Genomic DNA, 12,758 nt, shown 5'->3' on the forward strand with positions numbered 1-12,758 from the left:
TGACTGATCGGCGATCGCTAACAGCAGTCGATACTGCAAAAACGGTTCGCGTACTGATTAAACTTTATCTTCAAAAAAGATTTTCAATTTCTAATTTTAATCATTTACTTATTTACTTAGGGTATATTTTAATTTACATAAATTTGTAATAGTGCAAACAAAATTAGGTAAGCGTTTGGTACATTTAGGTCATCTTGTAGGTACTCGTGACGTTAAGTCCGAGATTATCCTGTTTATTACGAGCATTAAGCATACAAGAAGATACGCAAACGATAGTAGATACGCAATAATTTTAACGCAATTTTAATTGATACTTGTTTAGACCCGTTTAGAGAGAGAGAGAGAGAAACATGAGAGTGAAATTAGAAGCTGAAGAAAGTTTTCCTCCTATAATATCGGAATTAGAAACATCTATCTATACATATAATAAAATGGTAGGAAAGTCAAAACTGTACATTGAATATTTTTTTAAAAGAATACTTGGGGTGTGATCTACAATCGATACCGAAGCCAAAAAAGTTTTTAGAATTTTTGTCTGTTTGTCTGTATGTATGTCCGGGATAAACTCAAAAAGTACTGCATGAATTTACTTCAAATTTGGCACGAATATTATTAAGAAGTCGGGTCAACATATAAGCTACAAATTATCACGCTATCACCTACGGGGAACGAGCAGTTAACCTTTATTTCTTCAACGCATTCTGTAACAACGTGTAATCTAACGACGCATATTTGAATGTTGTTATCATGCTAATAACCATGCTATAAGCTAGCTTCATACTATAAATAAAGACACTCTGTAGTATATTTAGTATCAACATTGCACCCGTGCGAAGCCGGGGCGGGTCGCTAGTTAGGATTAAATATTGAAGACTGTCGGGGACAGTCATACAATAATGTGTCCAAGCAACTTTTGCTATTATGGTGCCTTACTCCGTTAGTGAATTTAGTGGCAATTGCAAATGTATAGAAGCTTGTCGATTTGTCATGGTGTTACAGGAAATTTTTGTTTTTTTTTTTGTGAACTCAACGCAACGCTGACAAAAATTAATGAGAATGAATTCGTGAAATGAAAAACATTGAAGACAGTGAATCTGACACGTTTATCAGCTAAAGAGAACGCGTGTAAGAGTTTGAGAAATTCTTGATTCGAAGTCCATAAGGCCGTTCCAAAGAACCGATCAAGACTGATTTGACTGATAAGCTACGAGAAGCGTCTAGGGAATACGTCTGACATGACGACACAATTAAAATCTATTTATTAAAATAAATGTTACCTTTTTTTACGTGGGGAAAATCTATCGTGTATAGCCTCAGGCGTGGGGTGCCAGAGGATTATGTCAAACTCCTACTGACTAAAAAACCACCACGTGTGAGCAGTCGTCCGCCTGGGTGGGGCGAGATGGAGTCGCGCTAGCATTCGACACCTAAAAAAAATGTTACCTTAAGTCAGCCCTGCGGTCACCAGCGCGGTGCCCAGCGTGGTGACTATGGGCAAACCACATGAGGTCATGCCATTTTTGGCACGAACTTGTGGAGGCCTATGTCCAGCAGTGGACTGTATTGGGCTTAAGTGATGATGATGATGATGATGATGATGATTAAACTTTTGATATATATTCATTTTAATGAAAATATATCAAAAGATACGAGAAATGACAGGATTTATTTGCTATAACTTTTGATAAGCCGCCTATACCGTATAATTTTCAAACAAATCGATTATTTTTTCACATCCCCATCATGGCTCTTTTGACCCTAGGATAAATACGGTTTTGTGTACCCTCAGAAAACATTTATTGGTATATATGTAACAACTTAATACTCATTTCAAAATGATATCGTGAAATGATACCCTTTGTATACCAGTTAATTATTTTAAATATACATATGGATTATAGAACATACGGCCAGCTTCGTACAAAAACTAGCTGTACCCGCGACGTCGTCCGCGTGGAATTTAACAAAATGATTATTGTTCAGTTCGTAGTTATAAAAAAAAAATCTAAAATGAAAGTAGCCTAAATTACTCAATACAACAGCTATCTGCCAGTGAAAGTCTCGTCAAAATCGGTCCAATCGTTTTAGAGCCGAATTAGCCGAAACAAACAGACATACAGACAAAAATGTTATATAATGTTATTTTGGTATATGACTATTATTATTTTATATGTAATATGTAACAAGATAAAACACATATGCAAAAAATTGGCCAATGTTTTCCAGAGTTCGTTAACACTTGAAAGTAAAATTAGATAAAATCATTTTAGATCAAGAGCCCGCGAGAGTCAGACTCGTCATTTCATAAAAGCTGAAAAATTCTCAGTGCACGCTCCCAACTCCCAATGGTCAAATATGAAGTTAGTTAGTAGTTAGCCATTAAATCAAATGAAAATAACTTTATTCGAAGAGGCTTCAAAGGCACTTTCAAATCATTATTTTACAAATCAAAATTTTAAAGTGATTATATTGTTTTTAAAATTGATGCTACCACCAATTCGGAATGTAGATTCTTTCGTAGACTCTTTTAAAAATAATGAATTAAACTTTATATTTGGCCATCGCTTTTACCGGTGTTGGAAGCATGCGCTGAAAACTTTCAACTTTTATAAAATGACGAAGCTCTCACGCTCGCGGGCTCTGAGGCTATATTTATAAATAGCGCCGGTCCTCAGTTACCAATTGTTTAAATATCACGCCTCGTTGCCTAGCGTTAATACGGACTTCAGACATAGGTACAATATAATACTAATATTTTTTTCTATATTTATTAAATTTTACAATTATTTAACTGTACAGCCATTATTTTTATCACGTCATATGAATAATAGTATTTAAAAAAAAGCGAAAAAAGAAGTGGAAAAGTAAGATTCTTTAGCCAGCTGAAGAAAATTCTCAATAGCTTTCTATAAGGCAATAAAATGGTACTACTTAGTCTTAGAGAGTTGGGTTTGTCTGTACTTTCGGTATTTTGAGATGGATTCCAACTGAATTAAACTAGCTCCCTTGATCGCCAAGTACGTAAACTATTTACGGCATCATCTGCGGACATCTCTGATGTAATTAAAAATCCCACGAAAGTTTGGAGGTTGTAACTTTTTAAACGCAAAGAACCTCCACAATCCTATGCCGTAAGATCTTTCCGAGTATCGTAAGTTATATGCATAAGAATGCGGTATCAGTTGATAAGGGCTTAACTCAGACGCGTGGCCTTAGGTGAGCAGAGCTACTTGGTCGTTTTTAAGCTTTATCAGATACCGGTAAATTAGTACTGCTCCGAATCCTGGTTAAAATGCGGGAATCTCTATGGGGAAACCGAAAATTTTATCTATACATTTATCGACGTAGATAGTAAAACGGATAACTATCGGAAACATATCTTGGAAGTCGGACCTTCAGATATATTATGCCGAGTGTGTCGTCTGTCAGGAAGGTCCATCAGATATTTTTTTGATTGCAGTCGTCTTGCTAAACGATTATCCATCAACTTGCTCTTCGATTTAGATGTGGACTCGTTAAAATGAGTTCCCTTACTACAGCTACAACCAGGTATAGGGGTAGGAGAACTAACAGACAGTAGGCCGATAAGAGCACATGTAATAACTGTTAAAACTCTAATGTACTTCATATGATGACAACCTCGTAAAGGCAGAAAAAGAAATATTAGGTAGATATTTACCCACGATACCTTACCTACGAGACCTTACCTACGAGATTATCACTATATGGAATGTGGACTTGACAATTTATAGTATATTTTTAAATATTTCTATTTTTTTTCTATTTCATTAACTATTTAAAAATATATCAGATAGGTAAGTATAGAAATAAAAGAATACATAATATCTAACAATTTATTTTTGTGTCAGTACAAAATGGGAAAACGATACAGTAAATTTTCTGAAGACATTCAAATTTAAGGGAATCTTCATTAATTATTCGTTTAAATGTAATTGTTAAAAAATTTAAAAGGACTTATTATTATTTAATAAGCATTCAAAAGCCTTAAAGAAAGTTTCTGGCGGACAAAATTTTAAGATGTATTAGGCGTAATAAAAAGCTCATCCACCTATAATAATAACAAGCTAGACCTACTTGTAATGCAGCAAGATAAGTATATACTTGAGCTTGTTATCAAACAAAAAAAAAACTACTTTTTCACAATTCACATCTACGAATAAATTGAGAAAAAAAAAAATAGTCAAATACGCATTGTTAGGCTTAACTCAATAACTACTTGTTAGATCTCAGTTTAAATAGGACTGCGTGACTTCAAATATAAAAAAAAAGAATCTTCAAAATAGAGCAATAAAGTAACATACATTAAAAAACATAGTCGAATTGAGAACCTCCCCCTTCCTTTGAAGTCGGTAAAAAAAATAAATGTTTTCGATCATATAAAGCTAAAAGAGACGAATATCAAGTTATAGTACTATCGTCTGATATCACGTTTTTAATGCTTTCGATAAATTCATAAAAATACAGTCGATAAGCATTTAATTGTTTTACAGATAGTGATTAGGACAGGATTACTTGATATATAATTATGATATTTTAATATGCTTTTTTACTGACTTCAAAAATGAGATATTTTTTGGATGTTGTTATGTCACTAGGTTTGCAAACAGGTGTACGGTCCGCCTAATTGTAAGAGGTTATTGTCTTTGAAGTAACTTACATTAATTACCATCAGGTGATATCAGATTTTGAGCATGGTATTTCATGGAATTAATTTAATTTAAAATAATTATAATATTTGATAAATTGAACAATATGGTCGTTTAGTAATCGATTACATTCTAATTTTATTATTATTCGATATAAATTAAGGCAGACAAGCGGTTATTAACAGATAAGCGGCTATTTTTTTACGCTACAGTATGGATGAAGTTTATATTTATAAAACACCTGTAGTTCGATCAAAATTCATTGAATCATAATTTAATCCACTAATCAACTCATAGAGATTAGATTAATTGCATTGCGTTTTCCTTTACCGCCACTATCAGTGAATGCAAATTATATGACAAAACGCTGATATACTGCTGAGTTTAAAATTTGCACATTCTATTAGCTTCATCTTGAGGTTTAATTTTAAATATACTATATTTATTTATTAAAAATAATTAATATATTATTTTTATTATAATATTACAATGCAATTAACAAATTTATGTAAAAAAAGTGTGTGTGTACTTATTTACGCACGTAAGAAGTTATACTTCATTGGCTAGCTAACTTCACGTTGCTAACTTCTTCCTAGTAGCTAACTTCAGGGTGTCGGTTTTTTGTTATCACAACATCAATATATATAGCAACTAGCTGTGCCCGCGGCTTCGCCCACGTTGAAATTAGTGTGTCACAAAGTTTTCCCGGCAAACTTCCAGTGAAACTCTCATCAAATTTGGCTTAGCCGTACCGTAAACCTTCCTCTTGCCAATGGTGGAGCCCTCTCTCCAATGGTGAAACCGCATGAAAATTCGTTCAGTAGATTTTGAGCGAATCGATCACATACACTTGGGGACTTTGTTTTATAATACACTAACTGTTGGCCGCGACTATGTTCGCATGGTTATGAAGATATGCATTACTATTAAGATGTTTAACGCAAATTATTTTTTTATTTCAGTCACTTGAAATGCTTATCAAACTGAGTAACTTTTTAAAAGGCACAGTTTAGTATAATTCATTAGTTATTTTTATAAAATCTCTCTATACACCAATTTTTAGTTTTATTTTCAGGCTGTATATGTTTCATACAAACTATCAACCCCAATTATACCCCCTTAACGGTGGAATATCGTAAAATCCGTTCTTAACGGACGTTTGCTAACTATAATCTACCACGCTGCCAAATTTTATCTTTGTCCAACCTGGATGGATAGACCATCCAGCGGTTTTTGAGTTCTCGTGATGAGTGAGTTAGAGACCTTTCTCTTTTATATATATAGATTACGATGCATTATTTGCACACTACCTCACCATCTATAGAGCATATATTTTTAATTTCAAGTCTCTTACTTCAAAAACAAGACTTTCATACAACCTGTCGACTCCCGTTTTATCCTTTTAGTGATTGATTTTCGTAAAATCAGCTCGTAGCGGATGTTTACGCCCTATAAGGAACCTACCTGCCAAATTTCAAGTTTGTAGCTGTTATAGTTTCGGAGGTTTCGTGATGAGTGAGTCAACCTTGACATTTGAGACGTCAAACGGTACAGTTCACATCTGTGATTTCTCGCAATTTAAAATAAAAATACGTACTTTTACCCTCTTTGAAACGCGTGGTTGTGAGTGTTGTGTGCCTGTGACGCTGTGGCATTGTGGGTGACACTCTGGGTGAGTTCTTTCCCAAAGAAAACTCGCGATATAATAACTCGAATAATATTATATAGAGGGTACTCTGTGAATTGAGTGTCTGCGCATTTATTGCTATAAATAGTGGAACTAATTAGTACCAGTGCAAATATGGTTAATTGTGGGGGATGCGGTAAATTTCTCTCGCCGACAGGTGCCGTCACCTGCTCCCTGTGCCCGAACAAATTCCACAGGGCGTGTGTCGGTATTTCGGACAGGGGTCAGGCTTGCAGAGACTGGTCCTGCCCCGCTTGCAAGCGGAACTTTCGGAAAGGCGACAATAGCCAGACGCCAGTGAAGGGGATCGAGGAGGCGAGCAGGAGCCCCTCTAGCTCTCCCGGCGCGACGTCCGAGGACGTCGTCGTGGAGACTGCGGCCGTCGTCGTCGACCTTCGACGCGAGGTCGCAGAAAGCATCGCCGCTATGAGGGAGTTTCGGGAGGAGCTGGTACAGCTGCGGATGTCTCTCTCGAATCTCAACGAGCGCATGAGTAGCGTCGAAGAGAGGCTGGACGCTCTCGAGAAGCGCCAGGACGCCGGCAGCGCGGAGGAAGTCGTCGCACTCGAGCGCAAGGTCGAAGAGCTCAAACTCGAGCTCAACGAGCGGGACCAGGAGGCGCTGCTGTCCGACCTCGACATCGGGCACCTGCCCGAGGACAAGGGCGTGAGCGCGACGCGCGAGGTGACCGTGCTGGCGGCGCAGCTGGGCGTGGCGCTGGAGGCGCGCGACGTGGTGTTCGCGGAGCGCGTGGGCGCTGCGCCGGCGCCGGGCCAGGCGCCGGGCCGCCCGCGCCGCCTCGTGGTGCGCCTGGCGCGCCGCGGCCTGCGGGACGAGCTGCTGCAGGCGGCGCGCGTGCGGCGCGGCCTGGCGGCGGACGGGGGCGCGCGCGTCTTCGTCAACGAGCGCCTGACGCGCCGCAACCGCGTGCTCTTTCACAGAGTGCGCGAGGAGTGCGGCCGGCTCAAGTGGCGCTACTGCTGGACGAAGCGAGGACGAATCTTCGCACGTCGGATGGATGGAGGCCCCGTTCATCAGTTTCGCTCGGAAGATGACCTGTCACGGGTGTTTGGCGACAACTGTTCGACCTAAAATTGAAAGATTAGTTAGAATAGGAAATGAAACACAGTATCTACTTATAAACATTGTATTTAAGTTCATTTACAGAATTTTTCAAACTGATTCAGCTGATGCTCACTCATATAATGTCTCTATTACACTATATACTCATAGCAGTTCCCACTATTATACTCACTACCTAACATTTGCTTGCACACAAACAGTATTTAACTCATACATTCACTACTTTAACTATACATACATGCTACATACAATATTCAAGTCCACACCTACGGTATCTAATAACAACTGGTTTATAATTCTCATTGTTACCTATATATCTATGTTCATTGCAGTAAACTATCTTTTATTGTTTAATGTCTCTAATTATTATAAACAATGACTAACAAAAAAAACCTAGCTGTTGGATTTCTGAATGCGGGGTCGCTATCGACCAATCAGGATGAATTTATAGCTGCCATAACAGATTTTAGACCGGATATAGTGGCTATTAACGAGACCTGGCTCAGGTCTGGTGAAGAGAGTAGGGCTCCAAGGTTGGTGGGCTACACTCTGAGACACATCCCTAGATCAATCAATATTAAGGGAGGACGAGGTGGGGGTGTCGGGTTCTACATACGCAAAGGAATCTATGCCCGTTGTTGTAAATATCCTACGTCTGACAAGGTGGAACAAATGTGGATCACGACCCGTATACAAAACCAAACCATCACTATAGGTACAGCGTACAGACCTCCCTGGCAGGATCCTGGCATCTTTTTAGATGCCTTATCAGATTCCGTAGCGGCTCTGCATCGAAATGACGGAATAATTCTAATGGGTGACTTCAACATTAACCTTCTCGAGACAAATACCAGTAGGTTCAGATTATTTCGTGATTTTTTGAATTGTTTCTCACTACAACAGATAATCACTCAGCCAACTCATTTTACCTCCCGTAGCAGTAGTCTGATAGATTTGATATGCTCTGACATGCCTGTGGGCTTGGTTGATGTAGAACATATTCCAGAGCTGGGTGCGCATGCCCTTCTAATAGCAGAATTCAAAATTAAAAAGCCAAAGTATCAGCCAACTTACAGAACATTAAGACCACTAAAAGATATCATTCTTGATCGGTTTTGTTGTGACCTAAGCTCAACTGATTGGGAATCGCTTGAGCAGTGTGGTAGTGTCAGCGAGATGGTAGAGTCTTTTACCAACTGTTTAATCAAGATATTTGACATGCATGTCCCCATTATAAACTTGAAATTAAAATATCCCCCCCATCCATGGATTACCGAAACTATTAGGTCAATGATGCGCATTAGGAACAAATATCATAAAAAGTATAAAATAAAAAAGACAGAGAACACTAAGGAATCCTATAAACTAATGAAGAGCATAGTAACCAAGGCAATAGAAGAGGAGAAAAAGAGTTACTTTAATAAATTTATCAATAACAACATAGGTAACTCCAAAAAGCTGTGGAAAAACCTCAAGCATACAGTTTTACCTAATAAAAACAAAACTGCTGACTTACCTTCACACCTTGCTGATCCTGATGCAATAAATAACCATTTTCTCACAGTACCGGGTGATAATCAAACTAACTTTTCTGATCTTACTTATTTTGTGCATCATCGTCACTCCTCATCCACTTTCTCTCTTAGTCCGGTAAGTGAGGAGGTGGTTCTGAAGGCTATAATGAGGATCAATTCCAATGCTCAGGGCCATGATGGTATATCATTAGACATGCTCCAGCTGACACTGCCACAAACATTGCGCACCATAGTTGCGATCGTTAATCGCTCAATAACAGAAGGAGAATTCCCAAGTGGTTGGAAAACTGCTATGGTCAAACCCATACCGAAAGTTAATGACCCTACTTCTGTGCAGGATTTGCGGCCCATCAGTCTAGTACCTTGCTTGTCAAAAGTATTAGAGCGTATTGTCTGTGACCAATTAACCAACTATATTGAGAGCAATAGTCTACTTCCATCGTTACAATCCGGTTTTCGTAAGGGACACAGCACGGCAACTGCCTTGTCGGACATCGTCGATAATTTGCTTACCGCCCAGGATCAGGGGATGGTCAGCCTTCTCATATTGCTTGATTTTTCACGTGCATTCGACTCAATAAACACTGCGCTGCTGCTGTCTAAGCTAACATACTATGGTATTGATCTCCACGCTGTAAGATGGTTTCACAGTTATCTGCAGAACAGGCAGCAGTATGTAGAATTGGTTAGAGCTGATGGGTCGCGGTATCGGTCGGGAGTTCAGTCTGTAGGTCGTGGGGTCCCTCAGGGTTCTATACTGGGGCCGATCCTATATGCGTTGTACAGTGCCGACATAGTAGAATGCATCACCTTTTGCAAATACCATCTCTATGCTGACGACCTGCAGCTGTGCTATTCGTTTTTGCCAGTTGATTATGACTCTGCTATTGATAAGGTAAATATTGACCTAAAGACAATCTCAAGGTGGTGCAAAACAAACTGTCTTGTCCTGAACCCCAAGAAATCCAAGCTCCTCGTAACTGGTTCTAGAAAAAAGATTGCTCTGTATGATAACATACCCATAAACATAATGATAGGTGGGGAAAGGGTGGAGTGTGTGGTCAACGTTAAGAGCCTGGGCCTGGTGCTCGATGGCGACCTCCGCTTTGAGAAACATATTATGGAGTGCGCCCGTAACTGCTTTTATAGATTGAAGCTTCTATATAACATTAGACCCTATATCAGCGAGAGACTAAGACTAACCTTGTGTGAGTCACTCATACTATCTAAGTTAAACTATTGTGATACCGTCTATGGTCCATGCTTGCTTGTTAGAACTTCAAAACTCATACAGCGAGTGCAAAATGCTTGTGCACGGTATTGCTTTGGTTTGTCCTCGCGAGCTCACGTCACACCTGTATTAAATAATAGGAACATACTGAACATGGAGTCTCGCCGGAGGATGCACTTGTCTACAATGATGTTCGACTTACTGAGCACTGGCACACCGCAATATCTATTTGGCAAATTGGCGTGGACTAAGGTGCATGGAGGGTACCCCAGGCGTGCTTGTACTAATGTTTTCGAGACGCCGGCGCACAGAACTGCTGCCTTTCGTGGATCGTTCAGGTTTGCGGCCTCCCGGTGCTGGAACGATTTACCGCCCCCAATGCGCGATCTAAAATCCAGAGTCACATTTAAACGTCTTATAAAGATACAGTTATTAACTTGGCAAAAAACCTAACTTACCTACGGGTCTACGCGACTTGCCGGGGCGGACTTTGTCTCGGTTTCCGGGGGGTTTGCACTCCTTGACTGGTCCCTACTACGCTCTATAACCACTGCCACGTCATGACATATAATTCTATTGTCCACGTCACGACCACGTTGCAAAAATACAACAATTTTTTGTACAAAATATGTCGTCGTAACTCTTATTTGATGACAGTGACGTGACATTTTCTCGCGTTAGCGGGTTGTCGCTCTGGACGTGTGCGTTTTTGGTGACAGCCTTGACAGAAGCTTGCACTCCGTATACGTTTTCTTATTTATGTATTTATTTATTTATTTATTTTATTGATTTAATGTTATTATTTATTTTATGTATTACATATATATCTCTTTAATTATTTACTATAAGTATATTATTGACATTGACTTTGACTGTTAAATATGAGTGAGCATCTTTTGTGTGAGTCTAGTCAGGCTGTATGACTGTTATATTATTATATATTTCTTTTCTTTTTTTCTGGAATATTTTTATTGTTACTTCTGTTATTTTTTTTCTCATTATTAAGTTTTTTTTTTTTTTTTTTTACGTGTCTATCTTTCGTTGATTTTTATTTTATATTCTCTTTTTATTAAGCACATTATGTTCTTGTGGCGTTTGGCGTCTGAAGTCGCCGATGCAGGCTCTGACGGAAGAGCAGCGCCTTAGCAGTAACAATTTGCTGCTAAGCAATGCTGAGGCAGAGACCTGGTTGGCCTTCTAACTTAATTGTAATATTAATATTTTAAATGATAATGGCCAATAAAGAACTTTTCTTTCTTTCTTTCTTTCTTTCTAACCTACCATCCCCCGTTTTAACCCCAAAAGGGAGTTGATTTCTAAAGATACATTATTTGGACACCTTTTCATCGTCTAAAGAGCATACGTTTTAAATTTCAAGTCTCTTACTTCAAAAATATAGGATTTTCATACAAACTTCCAACCCCCGTTTTATCCCCTTAGGGCTCGAATTTCCTAAAATTCGTTCTTAGCCGATGTTTACGACCTATAAGGAGCCTATCTGCCTAATTTCAAGTTTTAATTGTTATATTTTCGGAAATTTCGTGATGAGCGAGTCAACCTACCATCCCCCGTTGTAACTCCAAAAGGAGTTGATTTCTAAAGATACATTATTTGGACATCTTTTCATCGTCTATAGAGCATACATTTTAAATTTCAAGTTTCTTACGTCAAAAACATGGGACTCTCATACAAACTTCCAACCCCCATTTTACCCCCTTAGGGGTTGAGTTTCGTAAAATCCGTTCTTAGCGGATGTCTACTTCCTATAAGGAGCCTACCTGCCAAATTTCAAGTTTGTAGGTGTTATAGTTTCGGAGATTTCGTGATGAATGACCTTTCGCGTTTATATATATTATAGATTATAGATATATAGATTATAGATATTATAGATATCACACTATCGTGTGCGCGCGCATCGTAAAACTTTACTGTCATCATTTTTCCCTAACGCGCCAAAGAAATATAACTTCAAAAATAGTTTACAAATCGCACATTGCACTTACCTATAACAAAGTTAATATTAATTATTAGAGTTATTGCATTACATTAATTAAACAATAAAGTAATTCACTTAAGTTAAAGAATAAATTTTAACAAATGGTTCTCATAAACAACAAGGTTTCAATAGATCCTATATAATTTCCTTACAAAATAAAATAAAAAATGTTTTGTTAAAAAAATCTATATATGACAATGTAAGATACATAAATGTGCTAAAAAATAACAACATTTCCATCAATACCATTAAATATTTTAATTTTATGGAATGAATACTAATCAAATTTGTTCATTGTTATACTTCAGTCTACTTTTTATTAAATATATATTTATAAAAATCAAATACCGAAATATTTGAGTTTTGTTTTAAATAACAATAGTATAAAAAGTGTTTTTTTTTTTTATTCCGTTCAGAAATATTTATAACTTTACTTCACCAGCACTGGCTATATTCAAAAGATGAAATATTTGACGAAAATAGTCCTGTAAATACTGATAATTTCATTTTTTAACAAACCAAAAACACCAATCTACAAATCTAAGAAATACTATGTCAA

At 37.9% G+C, this 12,758-nt stretch overlaps 1 long non-coding RNA gene across 3 annotated transcripts; it reads right to left on the reverse strand.

Annotated features, from left to right (window-relative positions):
* Window positions 1-7,427: 7,427 nt before the first annotated feature.
* LOC123661081 lies at window positions 7,428-10,844 on the reverse strand. Of its 3 annotated transcripts, none has more exons than XR_006744285.1 (3): window positions 10,662-10,844; window positions 10,406-10,590; window positions 7,428-7,442 (listed from the first exon to the last, which is right to left on the reverse strand). It is a non-coding gene; the product is annotated as an uncharacterized LOC123661081 (long non-coding RNA). The 3 variants fall into 3 exon arrangements; XR_006744283.1 differs by lacking the exon at window positions 7,428-7,442 and adding an exon at window positions 9,875-9,958; XR_006744284.1 differs by lacking the exon at window positions 7,428-7,442 and adding an exon at window positions 10,265-10,327.
* Window positions 10,845-12,758: the final 1,914 nt, after the last annotated feature.

The sequence above is a fragment of the Melitaea cinxia genome, chromosome 16 (genome assembly GCF_905220565.1).
Source record: "Melitaea cinxia chromosome 16, ilMelCinx1.1, whole genome shotgun sequence".
NCBI lineage: Eukaryota > Metazoa > Arthropoda > Insecta > Lepidoptera > Nymphalidae > Melitaea > Melitaea cinxia.